We start from the raw sequence: 27601 nt of genomic DNA on the forward strand, positions 1-27601 counted from the left end.
TTCACTAACCTTTCCTTAACTTTCTCCGCAGGCAGCCTTTTATAGTCCGTGCTATTCTTCCACAAATCCTCTCAACAAACGATGCTACAATTTTTACGGTACTTGCACCAGTTTAAGCGAAGTCCTATAATAATGTGTTTTAAGAGCCTCGACTTCAGTTCATGACTATCTGTCTTGAGCGTTGCTTTCTTATTAGAATATGAAACCCAGCGCGATAAAAGGACGGAGAGCCTTCAGAGATGCGTTAGCCTCAATGACACTTCAAATGTGTGCACTGTTCTAACTGCCAAACGTTTAACGACTTTGATGGTAGTCTCCTCCCGCAGCCACAGGTACCATATCGACACTGCTGACTTGTACCAGCTTCGATTGGAACACACTGCCATTTGGAAAGAGGATGTAGTTGTTGATGAACCATTGAGTTGTAAGTTTGATGCATGCATGCAATTGCATGCATGCATCAAACTTACAACACACTTGTTTAACACGTGGGTGTCATCTTAGTGACCAGAACAGTTCACATGGCCCAGCGAGTGTGCCATGAAGGTGACCATGACGACGGCATCGATGCATGTAACTCGCAATGAGGGGTGCGTAACGCTGATATTGTGGCAGCCATTTAGGCCAGTTGCCGTCTTCTGGAGTTGTGCTGTCGAAGGGAGAGGTGACGCCAAGAGTACCTGTCTTCGACTGCTTCTTCAAGTTGGAAATCGAAAGGTACTCTTCTGCTCCGTTTGAAGAGGCGTCATACACAGCTGGGGTTCTTTTCGCACCTGTTCCGCCGATTACTTCTGACAGTTTATGAGTGGCGGTCTTCTCCGCATGTCCGTTTTTCTTGTGTGACTTCTTACTTTTTACACGAGGTTGAACTGGTTCTTTCTTCAAAGAAATTGCAACACTGTGATGATCCTTCACTGATGTCCTCGCAAGCGCAACTTCGTCGTGACCATTTCGGAAACTGTTGGCTTCGTTGAACACTCTTATGTCAATGTCTTGCTTCGGGAACGTGTTTCCTGCAACACTACTCGTATCGAGCTCAAAAACTCGTCAGAGAAGTTCTCCTCCTGATATACCTCTGTTCGAACGCACATACGACTGCTCGAATATTGTACACTTTCCTCCTGGGCGGTTGTATGGTCCTCAGGGAGTCCACACCATTTTCGTGTTAATGGTGATTAATGCTCTCTTATCCGACACCCACCGGACTTCGCTGTCAGTTGGCATTACTTTCCGCAGTAGGTCCGACCAAATCAGAAGATTCACTGCGGGTTCGCTGGTGACGCTTGGGAAAACAGCTGCATCCGCCAATGGTTCAACTTCTGCAATGATGACTTCGTGAAGTTAATTCGTCTTTGACGATTCACTGATGTCACCGCAGATGAAAAGAAAGACTGTCTCTTCTTACTGCACATATTACGGTAGTAATTACAGAAAATAAAACACCTGACTTTTTACCAGTGTAAAGTGTTAATCGAGTTAAATGGGCGAATGAAAGTTCTTCCTACGAATCGTCTATAGCCAATTTGAAACTTTTGGAAGGCGGCCACTGGTATTCACGGTGGAGCGATGAAATCTGGCTAATATTGCTCACGAAACTGAAAGCGACGCACAAAATAGCGCATCTACCATTCACTTTGAAAACGCGCTAATTGAGATGGTAATTGTTCTAAATTGTGCAAACTTTTATTTTTAATTTATTCACTTCTGTAAATATTGTGTATACACATCTGAAGAATCATTCAATCAAAGTGAAGGCAACGCCACATATAGCATGCAGATGGCTTCTTTTTGTAATTTTTAAATATTAGTGAACATATTTATTGAAACACTGGGCCTAATTCGGACCTGACTCAGGCCCGGGCCCGACACGAGTCCGGAGCTCATCGGGCCGAGCCTGGCCCGGGTCCGACTCAACAATGCCTTGCCCGGGCCCATGCAGTGCTCTACTGTGTGCCTGCTCTGCTTCGTTTCTGTGTTCCGGCCGCACTCCCAGTTCGCTGAACGATTATGAACTACCATCTAGCACACCTTTCTATCACGTTGCAATGTAAAGGAACAGCTTGAATGTTCTTACTCACTTGAGTACGATAAAAAAAAACTAAGTTGACTTTTGAGATTTTTGTAGAAGTTAGTTTTCGGAGTAGCGTACGACAACGTGGGACAAAAGACGCGCTGAGGTGTTGTCTTTGTTGGGACATTGTTTAGTGACCCTCCGGAAAATGTAAGAATGTACGGGAACTAAAAACAGTAGTTATCATTGCATTAGCCAAACGCTTACAGATAGTTCTCGGCACTTTAAAAGAAACAATGCACTCGAAAGCAAACAGTATGGTGTCCTGTTACGGGAAACACTGAAATCTGCACCTGTCATAAGGATGGGTTCCTGACTCCAAGTAACTGCGTAAAGGTGTCCGCGTACTGCCCATGTGTGTAGAAACAAGGCATCACTTCCAACCACAAGTTATCTGTCACAGATAAAGTCGACTAGGTTCTTGGAAGAGAACGAAATTTTGACGGATACCGTACATAAATGGTATGTTTAACAGTGGACCCCTATGCGCATGTGCATTCGTTCTGTAGTGAGGATAGTTAGTGGGCCTTCCTTTATCATCTGATTAGGTAGATGACGGAACGAAAAATGGCTGGCCTAATTTAAGAGGAATGAAGAGACAGAGTGGGATCACAAAACAAACAGTTGTAGCCTATCTGACTATCTTCATGCAGTTAATGCAAAGGAAAAGGGAGAACCTGAGCTATGGGGCCTCACATTTTGTATGCGTCAGTGATGAAGAATTACTGACGACTAAACTTCCGTCATTAAAAGATAACAGAGTGGCCTTCCACCCTGTGTTGAACAGCAGGGACACCAGACAGATTACTACGTCTTCAAGTACCACAACACAACCACTCTAAAAAAAAGTTGTCAGCGTAGCCTGCTCAAGCGAAAAACTTTTTAAACAGAGTGCGTGTCTACACTGTTACGCTAGGCAGAACACGAAGTAAGCAAACGTTCACCACGGCTTCTTGCACTGAGTGATACCCAAATAGTTCGACGGGTAACGCGGCTGTGCGGCCGCTGCACGTTAAGCTGGATTCTCCGTTTACGAAGTACGCCTAGCACTCAAGTAACGGCACGTCGTGTTTGCACTCGGCTTCAGAAACGACGCGCAAATTCAGTTTTGCGGCAAGAACTCGAGCCAGGAAGTGAACGCAGAAGAGAACAAAATAACGAAGTGGGTGAAACAACTGGTCATCAAACTAAGTAGAGAGAGATAAACAAACTGAAAAAAAAAAGCCATGAGAAACAAGTGTGAGAAAGGCGTTGACGAGATAAAAGTGCGTGAGTTCCTGATTGATTTGGCCCGTGGCAAAGCCGCAGCTAGAGGTTTAGTATTTCAGAGGGTCACAAGCGCAAACACTTGGCGAGGGAAAGAAATAGCGCTCAGACAGCAAGGACATAAGTTAAGAAGCAAAACGAGAGTTGAGAAAAACTTAAAAAATATATCCAAGAAGAACTATCTGCGCACGAGAAGGGCTTGGCTAAGAAGTAAGGCGAAGGAGAAAGGAAAGCAATTCTAGAAGAACGTTTTTCAAGAGAGTGGTAAAGTTGTGTGGTCGTATTTCAATCTCTTCGTTGTAACTTTTGTCATTCAATCATCTCTTTTCTCACTCTTCGTTTTTAAAGACGATAGTCTTTCTTGAGGAGCTTCAACGCAAAAATTTTGGTCTGTCTGTCTGTCTGTCTGTCTGTCTGTCTGTCTGTCTGTCTGTCTGTCTGTCTGTCTGTCTGTCTGTTTATCCGCCCTTAATGATACCCCAAACGACACCAAACGATGCCCCAAACGGCCAACCCTATCCGCAGCGCCCACCAACATTGCTCAAGATTCCGCGTTCATACTTGTGCGATTCTCAAATAAAAAGCAATTATTGCGTATACTTGAGGCACCATAACAACACGTCAATATTCTGTGTGTGTGTCTTTTTACTAGAAAAGGCGTACATAGATAAGTCTGATGACCGTGGCATTTATCACGCTGCGCTGGCCATGCAACGCTTGCACGAAAAGAGAAGTGTTTCCAGCGCTTTGCTAAGACGACACGGTGGTGGTACCCACCCGTCGCCTTGCGTTTTACACCTTATCGCCTCTGAGACGGCCGCGCACGCCGTGCGCATCGTTTTCCAAGATAACTGCCAGATAGCGCTCATGTCTCGCGTGTGACATGACTTGATGCGCTCGTTCGCCTCCGCTGCACGCTCTAGGCACTCCTGAATACCAGCGCCTTCTGAATACCGTTCACCAATGTTTTTGCACAGAACATCAAATAACCGTTTTGTTCCCTTATTCGAGACGCAAGACAATCGTCTTTCGACGACATTTGCAGTGTAACGTGCAGATACGGGGCCCATTTCTCTTAGTTTTAGTTTTTTTTTTCACAGTTTTAATAACGTATGTCGTTCCTTGAAAACAACGGATCTAAAAAAGATTAAAACTTTTCAGATCCCACGTGCTGTTAAAATTTATGTTACGCTAACCACGTTGCTGCTAGATGGAGGCGGAAATGTTGTAGGCCCGTGTACCCTGATTTGGGTGCACATTAAAGAACCCCAGGTGGTCAAAATTTCCGGAGCCCTCCTCTACGGCGTCTCTCATAATCAAATGGTGGTTTTGGGACGTTAAACCCCACAAATCAATCAATCAATCAACGTTGCTGCTAGCTCACTATACATACCATGCATGCATTATTTCGATTTACGTGAGGCGCTACCAGGTAGACGAATGTTTTTCCATAGGACCTACATTTGCGCATCTAATGGGAGCGTATGTTTGAGAAGACGTCAACAGGATGGTCGGGACGGTAGCAGCCGGTGACGCAAACGGCGTAATTCATGCTCCTCAGTTTGACATAAGCTTGCGAATGCTCAATATTGGTTTCATTTACATTCGTACTAGTGTGAGCAAAACAGAAGCTACAAACCAAACGAACGCGATGTGCACGAACGTTGTATTGCAAAAAAAAAGAAATAAAATATTACGAGGAAAGAAGGGGCAGTTAGGTGCGTACTTAGGCAAAAGTAAAAACATTAGCACACGAAGCCTTGCACCCCTCGACACTACCCTCTTTTGCCTCTCTATGTCCACTTATGGTCCTGCTTGCCATGGTTGCGTAGTTACTTCTCTCCAGGGTCCCAGTGAGTGAAACATTACCCTTAACGCCGAGTTGAGCGCCGCTCCTAATTGGATTCGATCGCCTGGGGGCATTCGCGAAAAAAAAAAGAAAGACAATAATAGCATTTTTTATTTGTCTAATGCAGAAACATGGGCAGCTAAGATGTGCCTTTCTACCGATTTTACGTCATAAGCGAATATATATGCCAAGTGAAACTCTTTTTAATAGGTGTGTCATTTTTTACTTATCATTTTGTCTTGCCTCTTCGTTAGGACGGGGTCATAGAAAGTAAGGATACCTTGTCATATTGGCGTCATGAAGATATAAAAAAAAAGTGCGATCAAAGCCTACAGGTTTGAACAGTAAATCGGACCAGGCAATAGTGAATTTAAGGGTTCCCGTTGATTAGGTGGTAGCAAATCACGAGACAAAAACATGGCTGATCCCTCCGTCATAGGAATCGCTAGAACGCGAAAGTGAAACATGTCTTCGCAGAAACAGCTGATTGTAAATGGTGCATTTATATGTAGTAGCTAGTAATAATAATATTTATTTTATTGAGGTTTAACGACCAGAAAACATATGCATCAGTATGAGAGACACCGTAAGTTCGGACTCCAGAAATGTCGACTACCTGATACTTTTTAACGTGACCTAAAATTAAAGTGCGCCGGTCTCAAGCATTTTCGCCTCCATGGATGCATTATATGTAAGAACAGACACAATGCCTATTTTGATTTGGCAGCTAAAGCACCCTCTTACATGAATGCACCTGCGCTGACGCATAGCGGCACATCGCCATCGGGACAGCTAACACGGATGATCAGGATTTAGCCCTTGTGGTAGCAAACGTTATTAACACATACTTCGACATAATATATCGTGAATCCCACGTGAAGTCCGCTATAACGAGCATATAAAAATGCCACGCGCATTCACGCAATGTCACGTGAATTTTGCATAGTTAAATTTAGTTTGAGAATGCTTAATTAGATATTCGTCTTTATTATTCCTATTTATTGAACGAAGAATAAGCGTTGGCTTCAACGTCAAGCGGAAGCCACGTAACGACGCTCTTGACTGAATTCCTAACACGGGATCCAGTGCCTACATATACGGGGTGGGCAGTGAGCGGTTGTGCAGCGCCAGCAGTTGTTTTTAAGGGCGAAGCTCCTAAAGCCGTGGGTCTGTCCATGTATGCTTTTTAAGACCGGTTCATAACCACCTATTTGCATGACTCACTCAGCAGGCGGCGCTAGTGTGACAGACAGAGGCACGAACGGACGAATAGAAGCACGAACAGACAGATAAAAGCACGAACAAAAGCACGGATGGACGGACGAACGAAAGCACAGATGGACAGACAGACAGACGGACAGAAGAACGGATGGATGGATGGATGGATGGATGGATGGATGGATGGATGGATGGATGGATGGATGGATGGATGGATGGATGGATGGATGGATGGATGGAAGCATGCACGGATGATAGATGGACGGACGCACCCATGGGCTCGCGGACGGACGGACAGAAGCACGAACAGACGTACGAAAGGCCGAATGGACGGACGGATGAAAGCACAGATGGCTGGATGGACGCTTCGCCCCATTCATTCTTATTTAACTCCGTGGATGCGCTGTAATTTTTTTAAAGACGATAGTCTTTCTCGGAACCTTCGACGCAAAAATTTTGGTCTGTCTGTCTGTAAATTTATCTGTTTGTCTACGCTTAATGCCACCGGGTAGTTGAAGCGGTCGACCCCTTCGAAGCACCCACCAATGTTGCTCAAGGTTTAGCGTTCACACTTGTGCAAATGTCAATTAAAAAAAATTATTGCGCATGTCTGGGGCACCATAACAACACGTATATAACCTGAATGCGCGTCTTTTACTAGAAAAGGCATACATAAGTAATTTTAGGGACCGTAGCGCTTATCATGCTGCCCTGACCATGCAACGCTTGCACGAAAAGTTGAGTGTTTCCAACGCTTTGCTAAGACGAGATGGTGGTGGCACCTACCCGTCGCCTTGCGTTCTACACCTTATCACTTCTGATACGGGCACGCACACCCGTCTCAGAGCCACGCGTTTCGTTTTCCAAGAAAACTGCCAGATGGCGCTCATGTCTCACGTGTGACGTGACTTGATGCGCTCGTTCACCTTCACTGCACGCTCGGGGCACTCTAACGCAGCGTCTCCAGAATACCATTCACCGATTTTCATGCGCAGAACATCAAATAAATGTTTCGTTCACTCTCTCTACACGCAAGGCTATCGTCTTTCGACGAAATTTGCAGATTAACATGCAGATATGAGGCCATTTTATTCTTTACTAGCAGACGCTGCCTACATCGTCCTTGTGAGACGAGAAGGGGGGAGGAGAGGGATAGTTTTGTGGGTATCTTCCTAGGCCGTGGCTTAGCGCACGGTCGCATCTCGTGGCAGGTGGCGGGGTACCTAAATCTAGTTATATGGCCGCAAAGACGGTGGCTAGCTTTGAAGAGCGATACCCTCGATGTGATGTTCCTCGCATTTAAAAATGAAAAAATTCGACGGTTTTCCTCCTGTGGACCCCGGCTCACAACACCGTCCCGCTCGCAGGCAACCAGGCAGCCCACACCACGGCTCGAGGTCTCGCTTATCGAGCCGCGGTGAATACAGTGACCGCCTGCATCTCCTGAAGGGGGGTGATAACAACAGTATGAACATATCAGCAACCGTGATGGTCGCGGGGTATATCACCTGACCACACTTAACGACATCGCACAACATTACACACTAAACAGATTCAAATACCCACCACCACACAACAAATGAAGCATAGAACAGGCCGTAGTTTAAAGGATACTGCGAAAAATTGTAAGTACCCCAGCCTGGCGATCCTACGCCTGTGTGTTATCCCGACGGATTAGTGTAAAGCGTTCACGGGAAGAGCCACACTGCGGCACTGCTTTTGGAGTGTGCTGGGAGAGTTAATGTCGCTACCACCGCTCATTTGGAGACGCATGTTAGCCAGGGACGAACTAAAGAACGAATTGTGGTGGCTACCACCACACGAAGGCATGGACCGGCTTCCGCCACGGCTGCGGTCACTGATGCGAATCGGCTGCGTCATTCTCGCTGTCACTGGGAGAAAGCACTCACCAACGACAAGCTCGATAACAAGCCTTGGGCTGTCCGGCAAAGCGAAGTTGTCAACCGGGTCCAAGGACTTCGAGCCATCACCAGAAACACCGCCATCATCATCGACGGAGGGTGGATAAGACAGAGAGTGATGCCATCTTCCCCTACCTCAACCAAAGGAAAGTGCCTAAGTTCTAAAAAAAATTATTTATTTATTCATTCCTTGATTCATTCATTCACTATTATAACGACGCAGCCTTAAGCGAATTTTGAGCGCAACTTCGAGTTGACGCAATGTCAACTGTGTTGGAAGACCGGCCTACGCTGTAAAAAAAAAAATACTCCGAGGTTGGAGTAAAACGCTTGTCCTCTAGCGTCCCCCTATTCGGAGTAATTTTTGCTGCGGATATCCAGAGCAACATTTTTGCTCCGTCTCGCCAGAGAAATTGCGTGGCGCCACCGGAGTACATTTTACTGGCATTTTTCCTCCGGCTGGCCAAAGTGATTACGTGGCACCCACCTTCGGAGCATTTTTTACAGGTTTTTCACTCCGGCTATCCGGAGCTTTCGTTTGGTACCTCCAGAATAATTTACGAATGTACTTACTTTGTCCGGACAGAATTTCAGTGAGGTTGATCAGTACTTTTTCAAAGCGCTTGCTCCACTGTTTATTTATTGTGTGCTGATCATTTCACGCATTGGTTAGATGAAGGAAATCCCAATTCTTATGCAAGCACTGCAGACTTACTGTGTATTCATTTCCGCAGAGCTCTAGCAAATAAAATTCAAGAAAGCAGTTGAGTTATTACTGTTTGATTTATTCAATATAAGCTGCCATTTCTGCATGATTACCTAGCATTTGGGAAAAGGAGACAAGAACGAACAAACATGCAAAAGGCCATTAGAAACAAAACACAATAAGACAGATCCCATGAAATCAACAGCACTCAAGTTTGAAGGGCAGCGCTTCAAAATGAAGCCCATAATTTTGCAAAACGATGCACGACAAACGGCGAAAGCGCGGCTACCGTGAACAACTCTTCACTATCCCCGAAGGACCATCCATCAGATTCATTGATGACGCAAGGTTCGCACTGATTGCTTCCTGTATATTTTGGGAAAAAAATTATACATAACTGCAAATCATCCTATGCAGTCTGTGAGTATATGAGAAGAAAGAACTTCTTAAACTGACCACGCACGCACACGCGCACACGCGCTCACACACACACAGACAGGATGAGCGTTCAATATCAAGAAGCACATCCGATGTAATCCTAGCCGCAACATGATGAAAACACTCCTCATGACGTGAACAAAATGCGAAACTGGTCAAAGTTTTCTAAATATTTCTAAATCAATAGGTCTATATTTGCTGAAACATTCAAAAGCAATTTTTGACTAAAATAATCTTACTTTGGTACACTCGTAGTTGGCATCAGGAATTCCGCTCCCCCCAGCCCCACCGCGGTGGTCTAGTGGCTAAGGTACTCGGCTGCTGACCCGCAGGTCGCGGGATCTAATCCCGGCTGCGGCGGCTGCATTTCCGATGAAGGCGGAAAGTTTTAACAACTCAACATTCTCCAATCTTAGCACTACCTGACAAGAATCGCACAGGTAGTTCAAGAAGAGTTCACTCACTATTCTTTCGCTGCACCAGCAACCACCGGGTCCTTCAACACTCGCGAAATCACAATGTGTCGTTCGATGTTAGGAACCACCGTATACGATTAACGTTCGCACAACTGCCTTCTGTCGTTGATAACCATCGTTGCTGCTTTTTGTTTGTGATATCCAGAAAGTGTTCACAATGATTTCCTTTTCTCCAACACGGTCAAACGCTTTGCACAATCCTCACTGCACGGGCTCTGTCTGCGCCATGTTGGTTTGTGGAGAACGGCCTCCCGGTGGCGAGGCTGCCTACGTCACTCGTCTAACAGCCAATGAATGCCGCTGAGTGATGAGTGGGAGCCATTGGGAAGCATCCATCGGGGCAAAAGCGATGTGCGGAGTATTTCCGGAGCAACCACGCGAGTATAAGCAAGTCATTGGCCCCATTTTTCTCCGGTTTACTTTATCCAGCGTCCACTGGAGAAAAACGGTGAAAAAAGAATATATTTGCTCCGGTACAATCTGGTTTCAGTGAGGCCACCAGAGCAGAGCGGGAGCATTATTTCCTGATTCCTCCCAGCTAGGTATGTTTTCGTTTACAGTGTATAGGCAGCTGTAATAGTGTAACATTCATTACATAATGCCACAGAAACTTCCAGCGCTTGAGTATGACGCACAACTCTCTCTACATTGCAGACGCCGTAAACGAAGCAAAACGCCGACAGCGTCATTACGCTAAGAAACGCCAGCCGTAGTGCCTCTGCCAGCCCTGCATGCGCACGAGCTCTGACAGGGGCAGCGCATGTGACGGAAGAAAAAAACTAGGTTAAAGGCCAGCGGTTTGTGATATCAGATTCCACGTGCGCTGTCTTTAATCCTCGTTCACTCAGTGTCTTGCCGACGACAATCAACGCAAGAACGAGCGCCTAAGAGCTGCGCTCTAAAACAATTCGTTTTAACAGCCCAATGATGGCGCCTATACCTATTCCGCCTTAATATGTCGTGGTAGGTGCCGTCTACATACTGAGGCGCTTGTAGCGGTGTCGCAGCGCATTGTCTCCGTATCCCAAAGCTTCATGTGATAAGCGCATGAACTGAGTGAACTAGTGTGTACTGCGCGCTTCTTGTGTTTGAATCATCGCAGCAAGTGAATCGATAAGACATCCACTGTGCTGACACGTACTCGTATAGTTTGTGCAATAAATCAATTTCGCAAAAGCTGATTGGTTGATTGATTTATATGTGGGGTTTAATGTCCCAAAACCACCATATGATTGAGAGACGCCGTAGTGGAGGGCTCCGGAAATTTCGACCACCTGGGGTTCTTTAACTTGCACCCGAATCTGAGCACACGGGCCTACAACATTTCCGCCTCCAACAGAAATGCAGCCGCCGCAGCCGGGATTCGAACCCGCGACCTGCGGGTCAGCAGCCGAGTACCTTAGCCACTAGAACATCACGGCGGAGCAATTTCGATAAAGCTGCTGCGGTGTTCACCTTGTTTATTAAGTTGTTATAGTGGCAACGAGGCACCGTTGGGCCCATCGGGAGGGGTGGTTCCAACAGAATGGCCATCGGCGTTGGCATCGGCGAGTTTATTCCTAAGAGCAACTCTTCATGGGAAGACTACGTTCAGCGAATCGAGTTATGCTGCGCAGCCAACGAACTCACTGAAGACATCGTCAAGAGAGCAGCGTTGCTGAGTTGCAGTGAGGAAGGGACCTACTCTGATAGCCACCGCCGAGAAGCCTCTTAGACAACCAAACGCCCACTATCAGTCAACCGTAGAAACAGTGAGGAACCACATCAATTCGAAGCCCTCGGAGCTGTATGCGATGTATGCGTTCCTCAAACGAGATCAGCACGACGGCGAGACAGTCGCTATGTTGCGGATTTACACAAACTGGCCGAGAAATGTGGATTCAGTGACAAGCAGCTCCCGCTTGACAATGCTCATGGACCAGTTATAGTTTCTGGGATTTCCGACAGCATGGTGCCGCAGTGCCCGTTAGCCAAAAAGCCTCTCACCTCCGCGACAACCTATGACCTGGCAGTCACAGCCGAATCTGCTCTAAACGATCAGAGCTATCTGAAGTCAGCGTTAGGAAAGCCCAGATATCACCGCCAAGGTGGGCACGCAATGTCCGAGGAGAAGTCAAGAAAAAACTTAATGGCACATTCGTTTTTCCAGTGCTCGGGCAACCATGCTGCTTATCGCTGCAAGTTTTAAAGTGCAGAACGCTTTAACTGTTCCGCCAAAGGTCACATAGCCAAGGCGTGTCAGAAGAAAAAAGTGGGCAAGAAAGTACCGAAAGTTAACCAGCTGGAAAGTGCCGCATGTTCAACTCAAACTGAGTATGATGACTTGCGAAGTGTTAGACAAGTAACCAGGCAGTTGTCCCAAGTTTAAGCTTACCGTAAGCATTTGCTCAGAAGTGGTACTTATGGGAGAAAACTCCGGAGCAGCCTGTTGCGAAGCGCACCTCCGACGACGTTACGGAGGGCGCCTCTAAATCTCACCGCTGCAACCACTGTTTCGAAAGACGGCGACGCCAACACGGTCCCGAGGGCGCCACTGCTTCGAACTCCGCCGGGAAGGTCACCAGCCGTTTGGTAGCGTAGGTTTCTCAGCTCGCGACTGCTTCTGCGCAGAGCTGATAGACTATCGGACGAGACGACAGTGAGTTAAACAAGGTTTATGTACAGCATATATACAGAGGTTACAAAATCGGCACTGGGGCCGACAGCTTAGAGACCCGAAGAGCCGAGCTCTCCTCTCTAACACATAGGTCTGCTCTCAAATGGGTCTGCTAACACATAGCTCAACTGCTAACACATAGCTCAACTGCGACACACATGTCTGCTCTCACATAGGACTGCTAACACATAGCTCAACTCTGACACACAGCTCAACTGCGACACACATGTCTGCTGCTCACATAGGACTGCTGCTAACACATAGCTCAACTGCTCACATAGTTCAACTGCGACACACATGTCTGCTCTCACATAAGACTGCTCTCGACGCGCCGCAGGGCTTCTTTTATATGCACCGGGTCCAACCCGAATGTCTAACCAGAAGCGCCGCTGGTCATGAGGTCGGAATCCTCCAATGGGGTTGCCGCTGGGCCGCGTCATTCTTTCTCATCGAATCTGGAGAGGCTGCGCTGCAGGTGGCTGCACCCAAGGACGAGTGACGTCGCCAGGCATTGCGTCAGACCCGCCAGACAGGAAGACACCAGTTGTTTACTCGACGGGCTCGCGGGCTGAGGTGACTCACTACACGTGCGCGCCAGAAAGGCGCCGCCGCGTGTTGACGCCGTTGAGTTGTTCGTGTCAGGCGGGCTCGCGGGCTGGCCTTGACACAGATTTCCTTTTTCCGAGGCATGGACGTTCGCTGCGGACTTGTAGGCATAACAAGCCAGATCAATCACGAGAAAAACGCTTTTTAGGAAAGTGAACATAGCAACAAGCAATAGGCTTGAAAAAACCGACACAGAGCTCCAAATTTCGACTAAGAAAGCACTAGACGTCATTGGAAAAGCTACACTTCCAGTTAGGTTTAAAAAGCAGGAGAGCAAGCGGCCACTTGTTGTATGGAACAAATGTAGCACACTTCTTGGGAATGACTAGTTCAAGGCTCCGAACGTTGCCCCGCCGCGGTGGTCTAGTGGCTAAGGTACTCGGCTGCTGACCCGCAGGTCGCGGGTTCAAATCCCGGCTGCGGCGGCTGCATTTCCGATGGAGGCGGAAATGTCGAGGCCCGTGTGCTCAGCTTTGGGTGCACGTTAAAGAACCCCAGGTGGTCAAAACTTCCGGAGCCCTCCACTACGGCGTCTCTCATAATCATATGGTGGTTTTGGGACGTTAAACCCCACTAATCAATCAAGGCTCCGAACATTAGCGTTGCTGGACTTGACATTATCAGTCAGAGTGCAGCAGTGCTTATAAATAAAATAAACGAATGTTTTCAACGCAGCCCTACCACCGCCATATAATTAACTGAAGCAGGACGCCCAACCAGAGTTTTTTAGATGCTGCTTTTTTTATTTGTTGAATGACGTCATTTCCCGGCTGGATAAACTAGAACGTCAAGGTGTCCTGCCGCCAACCCAGTATCTGGACGGGCCACTCCAGTGATGATTGTGCGAAAGAAGGACGGTTTCCGGATATTATTCGGTGGCTACCCAAGCACAGTTCACCAAGCGGTAAGAAACACATACCCTTTACCTGCTAGCAAGAAACTTTTTGCAAAGCTGGAAAAAGGCCATACTTTTTCAAAAATTAATAAAACCAAGCGTACCAATAACTTGCGGGGGTTGATTCTTCAAAGGATGTGCTCACTTTGAACACAGTAAAGGGCCAGTAGAAAGCGCAACCTTTGCCATTTGCTGTGTCAGTGGCACTCGGATCATTTCAAACAATGCATCTATTACTTGAAGATATGTACCGCAGGTCGTGGCCTATCTTGACGACATTCCGGTGGCCAGCGAAATCGCTGAGGAACCACAGCGACCTGAATGAGGTATTAAATCGACTCTCGAAAGCCTAAATGAGTATTCGAAGTGCCAAGTGCCAGTTTTTAAAGAAGGCCTGAAGTACTTAAAACGCTGGATAGATGAAAGGGACACCTACCTGCCCAAAAACAAAGCCTAGGTCATTCATAAAGCACCTACACGACATAACAAAAAAGACTGTTTTAGCGCCTACCTTTGTTTACGTCTGTGCCATCTTTTCTTTTTAAATGTACCACGCTAATACAAGCTAAGTTGATGAATGACCAGCTCGCCCGTGCTTCAACACTTCTGAGCTTTCAGCCTTTTTAGGTATAGTGAACTTGTACAATAGTTTCCTAAAAGGTCTTTCCGATGTCGCTAAAGTGTTGTACGAACCCCTGGACAATGACAGTACGCGTAAGTGTTGAAGAGCAGCAGCGATCTTTCGAAAGACTAAAGAAACTGGTGACGTCATAGTCAAAGTGCACTTAAGTGTTGATGCACCATTAATTATGCCTTGTGAAGCCTCCCCAATCGGCATAGGAGCTGTATTGGCTGAAAGAGATGCTGAAGCGCTTGAGCGTCCAGTTGCTTATGTGTCAAGATCACGCACTAAAACAGAGTGTTACTACGCCCAGACTGACTGCGAAACATTGGCTATTGTGTACGGCATACATCATTTTCACAAATACGGTCACACGTTATATGAAGGTTATTGCCCGAGCATCGACTCCAACCGTGCCATCTCCCAAAATACTTTTTCAAGGAGAGGGGTAGTGTCATGCAAGCTTTACACCCTCCTTTTACTGTTCCTTAAGCTGCGATCATTCCCTTCTCAGTGAGCTGAATGAACGAAAAAGTACCAAACATCAGCGTTAACGCATATTTCCCAGCAATTCTGTTCTCACCAGTGGAGAGAAGAGCCCACGAAGAATACACTTGAGCGCAACGAACAGAGGGCAAAAATTAAGAAAAATGGTGCATAGTTTGTTGTGGGTGGCAATGGTAGCATAGAACAGCCAATGAAGGACAAAAGAATGCACAATAATGATTTTTATGGTTTCTAAACGTGCCGCTAGGGCCCCAGCACGTTAGGCAGGTCAACACTCGAACGATAACCTATATCATGCGTGACTGTAACTCTGTGGCCGGTATTGCCTCATTTTTAGCGATCATAAGCCACTCCTAAGCATCTTTATACGAGATAAGCACATCCCGGCAGTTATATGCCACCACGATTGTTGCGCTGTTCTTTGGTGTTTTCTACTTAGGAATAGAAATTGAAGTATAGAAATACGCAAGATCACGGAAAGGCTGACTGTTTTAGCAGGCTGCCAATACCCGGAGGCCGGCCACACATCGAGCCATACTTATGCGACGTCCTTATGTTGGAAGCAGTCGAATACGAACCTGTGAGTGCAGAAGACGTCGCATCAGCCACTCAAGGCGATTCTTGTCTGTCCCAGGTGAAGAAATGGGTCAAGGCTGGCTGGACAGAAAAGTGTGTGCCCTCAGAGTATGCCACCTATCAAGTGAGGCACAAAGAGTTGTCACTAACCGCGACTGCCTCTTTCGTAGCAACACGTTTTTTTCATGTTCTGATATTTTTTCCTTAATGTTCACACGACGTTGTTACGTCACCTGTTTACGTTATTCTCATTGTTATTAGTTATATTTTTGTGCATTTTTTATACCCACTCCTGCCATAGCGGAATTAGTGCTGCAGTGTGTGTAAATAAATAAATGAATAAAACAAAGATACTGCCAGATTACCTCCAAAAAAGTTTTCTGCAGTCTGCATGCAATCATCCCGTCATTACGGCCGTAAAAACTCTGGACAGATCATTTGTGTGGTGGCTGAAGATTGATGCTGAGCTGTAAGATTTTCTTCGTCATTGTAAACCATGCCAAACAAACTGGCAAATCGCACCTAAGCTTCCTGTTTATCTCTGGACAAAGCCCGAACGACCGCGGTGTAAAATTTGGTTAGATTTTGCAGGGCCAATTCTAGGTGTGTCCTTTCTTGTCATGCAATTGGGATGTGATAGAAATTTTATCATAGTTTCACTCGTCAGTGGGGATCAATAAACAGCGCAGAATCTTTGCTTCGTACGAATTACCGTAGTTGGTCCTTTCGGTTATTGGTGCGGCGTTTTCAAGCCAATAAGCACAGTTTTTCTAGAAGCGAAACGGTGTCCGCTACATGTACACAGCGCCATACCATCGCGCAAGCAACAAAATGGCCGAGCGCATGGTTCGTGAGCTAAAGCATGCGCTTCGAAAGCAAAGCCATAACACAGTGGCGTGCGAAATATGTCCTACTATTTTTATTGATGCAGCACTCTATGCCGCACACGGAAACCGGTAGAGCGCCACCAGGACTCATGCTGGGAATGCGCTTCCATTCCACCTCATCCAGCACCTAGCCTGACGTCAAAGACGGAAGGTGTACGAGACAGCCAAAGTCGACGTTCAAGAGTAGTGATCCTCTGTACGTGCGGAACTTCTCTTGTTGTTTATAGTGGCTAGACGCGAGATCCTTAGAGCACGTCATGTACGCCTGTATGTCATGGAATAGAGGGTTTCACAAATATCGAGCACCCAGGGTTGTTTATTGTGCAGTGGAACATCGGTACATTGGCGTCTGTCATTCCTCATCTATAGAAATACCACAGGCTCAAATATGTGCTTTTTTTGTCACCAGACGAGTACTGTAAGCACTATAGGGTCAGGCAGCTGTGATTTGATGATATATCCCGGCCGTGAGCTTTTACGTTATACGCTCATCAGCGAGATCCACATTTCTTAGTTAAGGTACGTGTCACGTGTTCAGAATCATGTTCATTGTTTTGTCTTACCTTATGTTAATAGTGCTTGATGGCGTGTTTTATTGCTGTCTCAGTGAGACCTGAAGGTTTGAGACCACTTCTTGTCATTGTCCATAGTTTTGTTTTAGGGGTGAAGCTTCTCTTAGTCTAACATTGTCACGTGTCATGCGTAACCGGAAGTAGCTCCCTAACAGTATAATAGATGACCATTTCTCGTCTCATTTCCTAGATGCCGTTACTCTGCCACTACTCTCTGATTGGCTGCTGCGTGCACTTTGCCTGAGTGTGCGTGGAACAAGTGCCTCTCTGTCTCTGTATTGTCGCCGTACATTTTGGATCGTTGGTGGGGTATGGATGAAGCGAAGCAGTGGGCGCGGAAGGCTGATCTCATTAGACCACCTTGCACCTACTACCGCGCGGGGTTGGTGCGTAGACATCGTATTTGCTAACATTCCCCTTAAACCGGTACTCGAACCCCTAGCTGTGCACTTCTCCGACCTAAAGTGCACAATATATAAAGGTAACTCGACATCTCAATAACGGTTTTCTTCACCGTACCTCACGTGTTTGAATGATGGTTTTGGTCGGACGAACTTTTCCGTGGATTAACGGCATCAATCATAGCCTCCAAGGCTTCGCATACCTCACCATCATTCACATCGTGAAAATGTTGCCTTTTTTTCGTTTACCCACTTCCTAATTTCGTCTAATTCCTAATTTTCTCTCTTTATTTGTTATCAATATGTTTCTGCTCTTTTATCAATGTGTTCTTGTTCTTGCCTATTCATATTTGTTTATTATGAATGATTCCTGTCTCGAGCAATGCCAGCTATGAGTTATAGTTATCATGTTTTGGTTACAAGTGTAAAAATGTTTTGTTGACATGGACAGTTAGCAAAAAGATTATGATTATCGTGTTATACGTCACAAGTGCCAAATTGCTGTGTTGACAAGGAGAGCGAGCGAGAAGTTATGGATATTACATTCTGTACCACATGAACAAAATGATGTGTTAATTATTGATTAGGTATAATGTTCCAAACAATGATATTGCTACGATACTGAGGGGGTGATTATGGCACATTGTATTGGAAGGCTCCTAAAATTTTGACCACCTGGTGTTGTTTAATGTGCACCTAAATCTAAGTACACTGGCCACAAGCATTTTGGCCTTCATATAAAATGCAACTGTCGCACCTAGAAAACGTTATTTGTGCCCAAAGTACCCACTGTATTCACTAATGCATCAAAGCTTTATTTGAGGTTGAGAGTCAGTGTTATAATTATTTTGCTACGAAACCTAACGTGTTCTTTAAGAAAACGCAAGGCTTGTGAAATAATGAAGGTTGATTTTGGACTAAGCGTAAAGTGTTGTGTTATCATCGCCGCTAGAGCGATAGCAGCGTTTCGTTTGCTATTTAAACCCAGTCTTGCATTCACCAGGGGGCCGTATTCTACTGCTCACTTGCTTGGAATAAACTACACCCAGTTCTGCTTCAGCATTCTGTCTTCCGGTTTTTACCCTCTGACAAAACAATACGTCGGCGACAAGGAAAGAAACTCACCAGTCATTCGGCAAGCTGACATTGCGATGAACGGTCCGGCAGCGGCGAAGGCCAAAGACGCAAGATGGGGGTCGATTAGAACACATCGAGGCTTTTTACAAGTCTACAAGCGACTGACCGTCGTACAAGGAACGCTTGTCATTCCTTCAGGTCAACCGTATTCCCAAGGATAACAAGGTACAGGCGTTTTGGGACTCATGGGACGAAAGACGTACAGTCTACTCAAGTAGTTTACCGCACCGAAATAGCCGTCAGCTGATACTTTCACGGTTGTCCCGGCTACTGTACACATCTCTGTTGTAAAACTCCTCCGCTATATTAACTACCCTGTCCATATTGGTAGTTGTTTTGCCTTCTTTGTTCCTTAGTGCATACATCCGATTTTTGCCTATCCCAAGTTTCCTCTACACTGCTCTGACGCTTCCTCCGTTTTTCAGAGCGTGTTCAATTCTATCCATGTTATACCTTCTTACATCGCATAATACTATAATACTATACCTTAATACTATAAGAACTAGCAGTAACCCAGATGACACCACCAACCCAGATGCCGGGGAATTGCTACCAATGCGAGTCTGCAAAGCATGCTAGCAGACTGCCCGCACATCGCGGCCATCTGTTTCAAATGTGATCAGAAAGAACACATTTAAAGAGGGTGTCAATCTAACAAGCAGAAAACAATGAAGGGATCCCGTCAAAACGTGATAAATATAATGCGTCCCGTTCAAGCTTCTGTTAGCTTGAAAAAAAATTGCGTGCCCTCTAAAGCCGATAAATATTTCAGTTCTTGTACATGACGTTCCTTTGAAGGTAGAGTAGCATACTGAGGCTACTTTTCTGGAGACTTTAAGGTTAGATATAGTGGTGTCGGATAAGTATTGTTTCAAGAGTTCAAGGCGTTTATGCGGGTGGCCAGGGCCAGAAATTTTGTTAGCGCTCCTTACCATCCAAGCAAACATGGCCTGGCGGAGTGTTTCATGCAAACTTTGAAGTCTGCTCTGCGCGATTCACCTCCCGATGAGTCTGTAGAAGAAATATTTTTCAAGTTTTTATTGGCGTGCCAAAATACGCCTCATGCTATGACAGAAAAAGCTCCACTTGAATCCTGTTAATGGATAGAGGTTGCGCACCACGCTAGCCAAACGAAGCCTAAAGTGGAGGTAAAGGTAACACGCAGTTAGTTCATTCAAATTTAGTAGCGGAAAAGTGACAGAAACTGTTTCTTGTATTATTGAAAGTGTTCTAGTTAAATATTACAGGGGCTCACCAAGGCGAGTTTGTAGAACCGTGCTGAACAAGACTCGACCAGTCTCTCATAAAGTCGTGGTAACTACCCCCCGGGGCAAGTTCATATGGCGCCGACGTCATGACCAGCTGCTAGTCGTCATGGTCCCTGTGAAGACACAACGTGAATCTGACCCAAACTTGGTGGAGAAGTTTTTGGCCCTCCCTCAAAGCCGAACTGGTGACTAGTCTATGTCTCAGAACAGCCGGAGACCGTGGAGGCTGGCCCTCCAGCGCCCGCTCCTTCATCAGAGATGTCAGCACAGGAAAGGAGCTACGCGTCAAGACAACGCCGTCAACCTTAGCGATACGAAGCCCGTATTTAACTATTGTTTAAGGATGCAAGTGCGCCCTCTAAATAAAAGCGGAGGAACCGTATGCTACCACTGCATGCCACTGGAGCGATAGTAGTGGCTCGACTATCACGAGTTTATTGGTAAAACCAGTCATGCAGCCACCAGGCCTCGTTCTACTACGCGCTTGCATGAATTAAACCGTGCTCAAATCTGCCTCCACATTCTTCGTTCCGCTGCGGTTTCCACCCTCCTATGAAACAAGATATACTTGTTTGAAGCACAAAAGTAAATATACATGGGTTGCGTCTACCAGATATATCTACGATATATTTGGTTCATTCCGACATGAAACAAGCACTGCAGCATTGCTGCGGCCGCTGATAATTAGAAGTCAAATTGGCTACTATTTGAAATTTTCAGTGACTGAACATAATTTTGTCAGATTTGGAGCAACGGTGACTTTTCATTTGTCTCTGCAGAATGCGCCTCCTTCTGCTGCAAAATATGCTTGCCTTCGGCACTTGCACTCCTTAAAATTACGAATGGCTTGAATGCCATCAAACGTAAGAGCTCATTTTATGCATTTTTTTGCACATGGCCATCGGTATCATGGACAATACCTCCTACGTAAAGCATGCACAGAGATCAAAAAAAGATAGGTGGACATCAAAATATATGAATGCGCTCGATCAGCAAAACTCGTTGAAACAAGACATCAGTTTCCATTGAGGGAAAAATCTATACTTCTAAACAGTACGAAAAGAACCAAGAAGCCCAAAGAAAGAACAGCACTTGAAACTGATTTGTTTAAAAACTGCTCTTCACTTGGTTGTTCTTGTGGTGTTTAGGCGTGTAAAATTTTCCCTCATAAATTATTTATAGCCCAGCAATAAGTACTTGTTAGTCCACTGAATTAAGCGCAATGTATGTTAAAGCTTTACAGTTTAACGGCATTGTGGTACTTGGATAACTTGGTTGCGGTGTGTGCTTGACGACATTCGTCATCTTGCACAATTTTCATAGCTATTATAGGTGTGCGCACAGGGGCAGGCGGGTGACGAGGGAAAGAGGCGGCAGCTTTTCTAGTCACATAAAATGAGGGCATGAAATCAGCTCCGCACATTGGCATAATAGAGAGGGGGGGAGAGCCCCAAGGTGGCCCCATTCATTAACATAATAGAGAGGGGAGTCCTTCGACGAACATTGCCCCCGCCCCCCACGTCATAATAATTAACCCTGCGCCCACTCATGAGAGCTAATATTTCATGCCACAATCGGCCCCACATTTCGCATGTACAAGAGTTTAATGCTGTACACGTCTATTCTTGGCTTACGTGTGCGTTAGGATGCACTGAGATTGGGCCAGTTAGATCAGGTTGAACCCGCCAGTGTTCTGTTTCCTTCGCGCTTACAGAAACTACGCCACACTTATTGTCACACTTGTTGTCGGCTTAGCATGGAACCTCTATTTCACAGTTATAAAGGCCGACTAATTCTGATCAAACTTTCTGAAAAGCAGGAAAAATGCTAAGCTGCTTGTATGTACACTCACAGAAATTTAATTCCGACGTTCACGTTTTCCATATATACGTTTTTCGAAACACACCAGCGCTGCGAGCAATTGAAAACGAATCTGGACCTGAAATGGGCTGCTGGCTGTTCAACACTTGTTCAGTAACACCAATGTGCAGAATCCCCGCCTCTACAGCCTTCGCTCCGATGTCAAGAAATGTTCTCACTGAGTGTGGCCAATTTTATGAAATAAAAGAAATAAAGTTTTGCAAAGACCTCACCACTACTACGCGAATCGCAAATGAATGAACTTCCACAACATACTCGAAAATCTCAAAAGAAGCTCAACACTGAAAATTTCTGGCAGCTATATGTTTACTTCTCTCTTCATGGTGGCCAGAAAACGTTGTGTGCACCAAGCTTCGTACTAAGAAATCTAACATTTATTATCAAATAATGAGCTGCGTGATATACAGACGAACTTTAAACCCTAGTTATGAAGTGTGCGGCAGTAGCCGAGTCGGTAAGGTACTCAGGTTTAAACCGAAAGGGCACTGGCTCGCATCACGGTGAGCATAAGGAAGCTAAAACACTCAAGTCCGTTCTTTATTTTTTTAATCATGACCTATAGTAGAGTGCAGACCAAGTTCTAAGCCATCCATCCTGTGCCGTGCTGGAAGCTGAGTGCATATGGCTTTCAGTTCACAACATAAAGGTTGGTGGTTCTAATGACAAAGCTGGGAATTCCGGAAGACCAGGAAGCCATCCAGACGTCTCTCTGCTGAACCTCAAGCGTAAGACCATCACATATTGTGTGAAAATGGAAAACAGTAATGCGGTGGACACCCTTGCATGCCTAGAAGTATGGCGGCCTTTATTTTTTTCTTGGAAAAAAAAAGGTGAAAAACGTTGAGGCCTTTAAAACCCATTACAATGCTCAACTTCTGTTTGACGTCACAGCTCGTAACGATGCATCAGAACGAGCATTTACTAATTAAAAATGAACAGCTTTTTTTCGAAAAGGGCGAAATCCAGAACCGAAAGAAGCTTAAAATAAGGCTCTGTCGGATTATACACGCTCATAATGTTTCCTCTGAAACATTACCAAAACATCATAATAATGAGTTATTTATTACAACTTAAAAGAAAATTGGGAGAATATATCTGCAGATACAGTCTTATTTGTGCTACTTTCGGTTATGAAATTGGCATATTTCGGGAAAAAAAGCTTCCGAAATTTTCTCTGATACGTCGCTTTCCTGAAATACACGTCGAAAGCAGTCGAAAAAATTGAAGCCCTTATCACCCATGCTAAGGCTGAACTTTTGTCCGACGTCACTGCTTGTAACTATGCACCCAGCTTGCGCATTTTCCGGGCTAAGTCTCCCCTGGTACGTTTGATTTCTTGCAATAGGTGTCGAAAAGCAGTCGAAAAAGTCGAGGCCCTTATCGGCCATGAGAAGTCTCTATTTTTTTTTTTTTTGATGTCACAGCTTGTAACAAAGCAGCCAGTATCCGCATTTTCCGAGCTAAAGGTTCCCCGGTACGTTGGCTTAACCGCAAGAGGGGCGAAAAGCAGTCGAAAAAGTTGAGGCCCTTATCACCCATGATAAGGTTCAACGTTTGTCGGACGTCACAGCTTGTAACAACGCAGCCAGTATGCGCATTTTCCGACCTAGAGGTTCCCCGGTACGTTGGCTTCCCTACAATAATTGTCGAGAAGCAGTCGAAAAAGTTGAGGCCCTTATCAGCCATGATAATGTTCTACATTTGTCGGACGTCGCAGCTTGTAACAACGCAGCCAGTATACGCTTTTTCCAAGCTAAAGGTTCCCCGGTACATTGGCTTCCCCGCCACTGGTGTCGAAAAGCAGTCAAAAAAGTAGAGGCCCTTATCACCCATGATAAGGTTCAACTTTACTCTGACGCCACAGCTTGTGACGAAGCAGCTAGTGTGTGCATTTTCCGAGCTAGAGGTTCCCCGATACGTTGGCTTCCCCACAATAAATGTCGAAAAGCAGTCTACAAAGTTGAGGCCCTTATCACCAATGATAAGGCTCTACTTTTTTCTGGCGTCACAGCTTGTAAAGACGCAGCAAGTATGCGCATTTTCCGAGCTTGAGGTACCCCTGTATGTTGGCTTCCCCGCAAGAGGAGTCCAAAAGCAGTCGAAAAAGTTGAGGCCCTTATCACCCATGATAAGGTTCAACTTTTGTCTGATGTCACTACAAGCTGACAGCTTGTAACGACACAGCCAGTATGTTCGTTTTCTGAGCTAGAGGTTCTCCGGTACGTTGGCTTCCCCGCAATAGATGTAGAAAAGCAGTCGAAAAAGTTGAAGCCATTATCAGCCATGATAAGGCTCTACTTTTGTATGACGTCAAAGCTCGAGACGATGTACCCAGCATGCGTATTTTCTAAGCCAAATGTCCCCTGGTACCTTTGCTTTTCTGCAATACATGTCAAAATGCAGTCGAGAAAGTTGAGGCCCTTATCACACATGATAAGGCTCAACTTTTGTCTGACGTCACAGCTTTTACCAACGCAGCCAGTATGCGCATTTTCTGAGCTAAATGTTTCCCGGTACGTTGGCTTCCCCGCAATAGACGTCAAAAAGCAGTCGAAAATGTTTAGGCTCTTATCACCCATGATAAGGTTCAACTTTTGTGTGACGTCACAGCTTGTAACGACGCAGCCAGTATGCGCATTTTCTGAGCTAGAGGTTCCCCGGTACGTTGCCTTCCCCGCAATAGATGTCGAAAAGCAGTCGAAAAAGTTGAGGCCCTTATCAGCCACGATAAGGCTCTACTTTTGTCTGACGTCACAGCTCGAGACGATGTCCCCCGATATCTTTGCTTCTCTGCAAATCATGTCAAAAAGCTGTCGAAAAAGTCGAGGCCGTTATCAAACATGATAAGGCTCAGCTTTTGTCTGACGTCACAGTTTGTAACAAAGCAGCCAGTTTGCGCATTTTCCGAGCTAAGGTTCCCCGGTACGTTGGCTTCCTCGCGATAGAAGTCGCAAAGCAGTCGAAAATGTTTAGGCCCTTATCACCCATGATAAGGTTCAACTTTTGTCTGACGTCACAGCTTGTAACGACGCAGCCAGCATGTGTATTTTCCAAGCTAAATGTCCCCTGGTACCTTTGCTTTTCTGCAATATAGGTCGAAATGCAGTCGAAAAAGTTGAGGCCCTTATCACCCATGATAAGGCTCAACTTTTGTCTGACGTCACAGCTTGTAACAACGCAGCCAGTATGCGCATTTTCCGAGCTAAGGTTCGCCGGTACGTTGGCTTCCCCGCGATAGTGGTCGCAAAGCAGTCGAGAATGTTTAGACTTTTATCACTCATGATAAGGTTCAACTTTTTTCTGACGTCACACCTTGTAACGACGCAGCCAGTCTGCGCATTTTCCTAGCCAGAGCTCCCTGGTACGTTGGTTTCCCCGCAATAGATGTCGATAAACAGTCAAAAACGTTGAGGCCCTTATTACACGTGATAATGCTCAGCTTTTGTCTGGCATAACAGCTCCTAAAAATGCACCCAGCATGCGTATTTTCCGAGCTATAGGAGGAGCTTTGTTTTTTGGAATGGGACAAATCCAGAACCGAAACTACGTTAAATAAGGCTTCATTGGCATATACATACTATCAACTTTACTCTAAAACTAATAGTAAATTAGTTATATGAATTAGTAATTCAGTTTTGCAGGAAACGCAGCTCTGTCTTTCAAATATATACCGCAGATCATAATAAAAATGAAGATTAGCCTTGAGCTTCATAAGCCTCAATCGTTTCTCTTCTTCAGCGCTACCGTCCCCGGGATTTGACCCAGCGTGCTTTCAGTGTAGAGCTGAACACCTTGCTGACTAGGCTACTGCCCCAGTCCTGGTAACACGGTTTAAAGTTTATATGTATGTTATGTAGCCCATCCTTCAATATAAATGCTTCATTTGTGTGTCAGATTTTTAGAAGTGTTGAGTTTTGCGATTTTTTTTTAATTTCATGATCTCGTGGTTTTCCCACATTTTTTTTTTTTTGCTGTTGGAGATGAAACGGTAAACTTTTTTGTAAAGCTTCTGTCTTTTGATTTATTGAAATTCGCTAGCAGGATGACAAGTTTAGTTTAGTGACTACTTGTTCATCGGAGAAACCATAGAGACGCGTCTTCGCGAGGTGAAGGAAGACAACCAGAGGGCGTGAATTCCAGCTCTCAACGAAATTTATTCTCGTCTCTTCACTCTGCTTAATCACCCGTTCCCCGCGTGGCGAGGTAGCAGAGTAGGCGAGAGGAGGACCAGTTAGGAGAGGAGAATATCGCATCTTCTTCTTCGGTTGATTTGTTGGCGGCCACCACAGCACTCCCACCTGCATAAGTTGCCGAACAGAGTTAAAGGTCCAGGTGAGTGGGCGCTCTTAATAGCCGTGCATCATAAAATAAAAGGATAAGCGCACTCCTTCTTTTGAAACAAAAACAAAATCTGTTTTTGACAATGCAATTGACGTTTCGTTTTGCAGCATTATAGTGTATAGATACAAAGAGGCGAGCGCAAAAAGCTATCATTTAGACAGCTTCACGAGGCCGCAGGCCCCCTCATTGGCGGCGATACTAGCAGCGATATGTTAACATATTAACATATTTCAACAGTACATAATACAATTACCATACAGGAGAACAGTACAGTGCTCATTTGACAAAATTGTAATCATTTGCAAAGACAAAAAAACGTAATAGAACTCTATTTACACATAACGTTGGTTATCCTGGAGCACGAAAAAAACACACTCACACAAGCACGCTCAAGATTTACAAATGAAAGACTTTAGAAAAAGGTTCTTCAAAGAGAATCTGTATTAGATCAAAATAAGCCCGTATACCTTTAAAAATTATGTTCGCTGATCGCAGCCCTGCGCAGAAATTAAGTTTAATAATCTTCGTAGGATATTTGGGAGTGCTTATTTTCTATATGTTCTCCTTCTTAGTATTTTCCAGTATTTATTTTTACCCGTTGAAGACGAAGTTGTGTGTTTTATTGTTTTTTACAATCTGCAAAGGCGTTTAGGAGAATGCAATCTAGTTTTCAACCCTTCCTTATAAGCCCTACACTGCCCCACCACGGTGGTCTATAGTGGCTAAGGTACTCGGCTGCTGACCCGCCGGTCACGGCATCGAATCCCGGCTGCGGCTCTGCATTTCCGATGGAGGCGGGAATAATGTAGGCCCGTGTGCTCAGATGTGGGCGCGCGTTAAAAAACACCACCTCAAGTGGCCGAAATATCTGGAGCCCTCCACTACGGCGTCTCTCATATGGTGGTTTTGGGACGTTAAACCGCACATATCAATCAATCACTAAGCCCTACACTAACGGTAATCATACAAATCTGTGGCTGGCAGCACCCTATATTTTAAGAAATATTCACGTGTTTGAAAGTGACCTGGGGCTATCTGAATTACATGTAGAAAATTGTATTTTACGCCGTGTATAATGTGTAGATTTCCTTGAGTCGCAGTGCTCAATCTAAGTGACAGTGATAAAGTCGGGATAGAAACAAACTTAAAAATTATCATCACATCATTTTTGTAGCCATGTATGGCTACAAAAATGTTATGGCGACGAATTGGTACAAATACGAAATGGTACGAAACGGTAAAACATCACGCTTTCTACCAAGATGTAATTATAACAACTAGCAATATTTAAATGTTTATGACGTAT

The 27601-nt window shown here is 45.4% G+C and overlaps 1 long non-coding RNA gene across 1 annotated transcript; it reads left to right on the forward strand.

Moving 5' to 3' along the window:
* Positions 1 to 13969: 13969 nt before the first annotated feature.
* LOC142813927 (uncharacterized) lies at positions 13970 to 17374 on the forward strand. The gene is made up of 3 exons (XR_012894738.1): positions 13970 to 14112; positions 15731 to 15932; positions 16740 to 17374. It is a non-coding gene; the product is annotated as an uncharacterized LOC142813927 (long non-coding RNA).
* Positions 17375 to 27601: the final 10227 nt, after the last annotated feature.

This window comes from Rhipicephalus microplus, chromosome 4, assembly GCF_043290135.1.
Source record: "Rhipicephalus microplus isolate Deutch F79 chromosome 4, USDA_Rmic, whole genome shotgun sequence".
Classification (NCBI taxonomy): domain Eukaryota; kingdom Metazoa; phylum Arthropoda; class Arachnida; order Ixodida; family Ixodidae; genus Rhipicephalus; species Rhipicephalus microplus.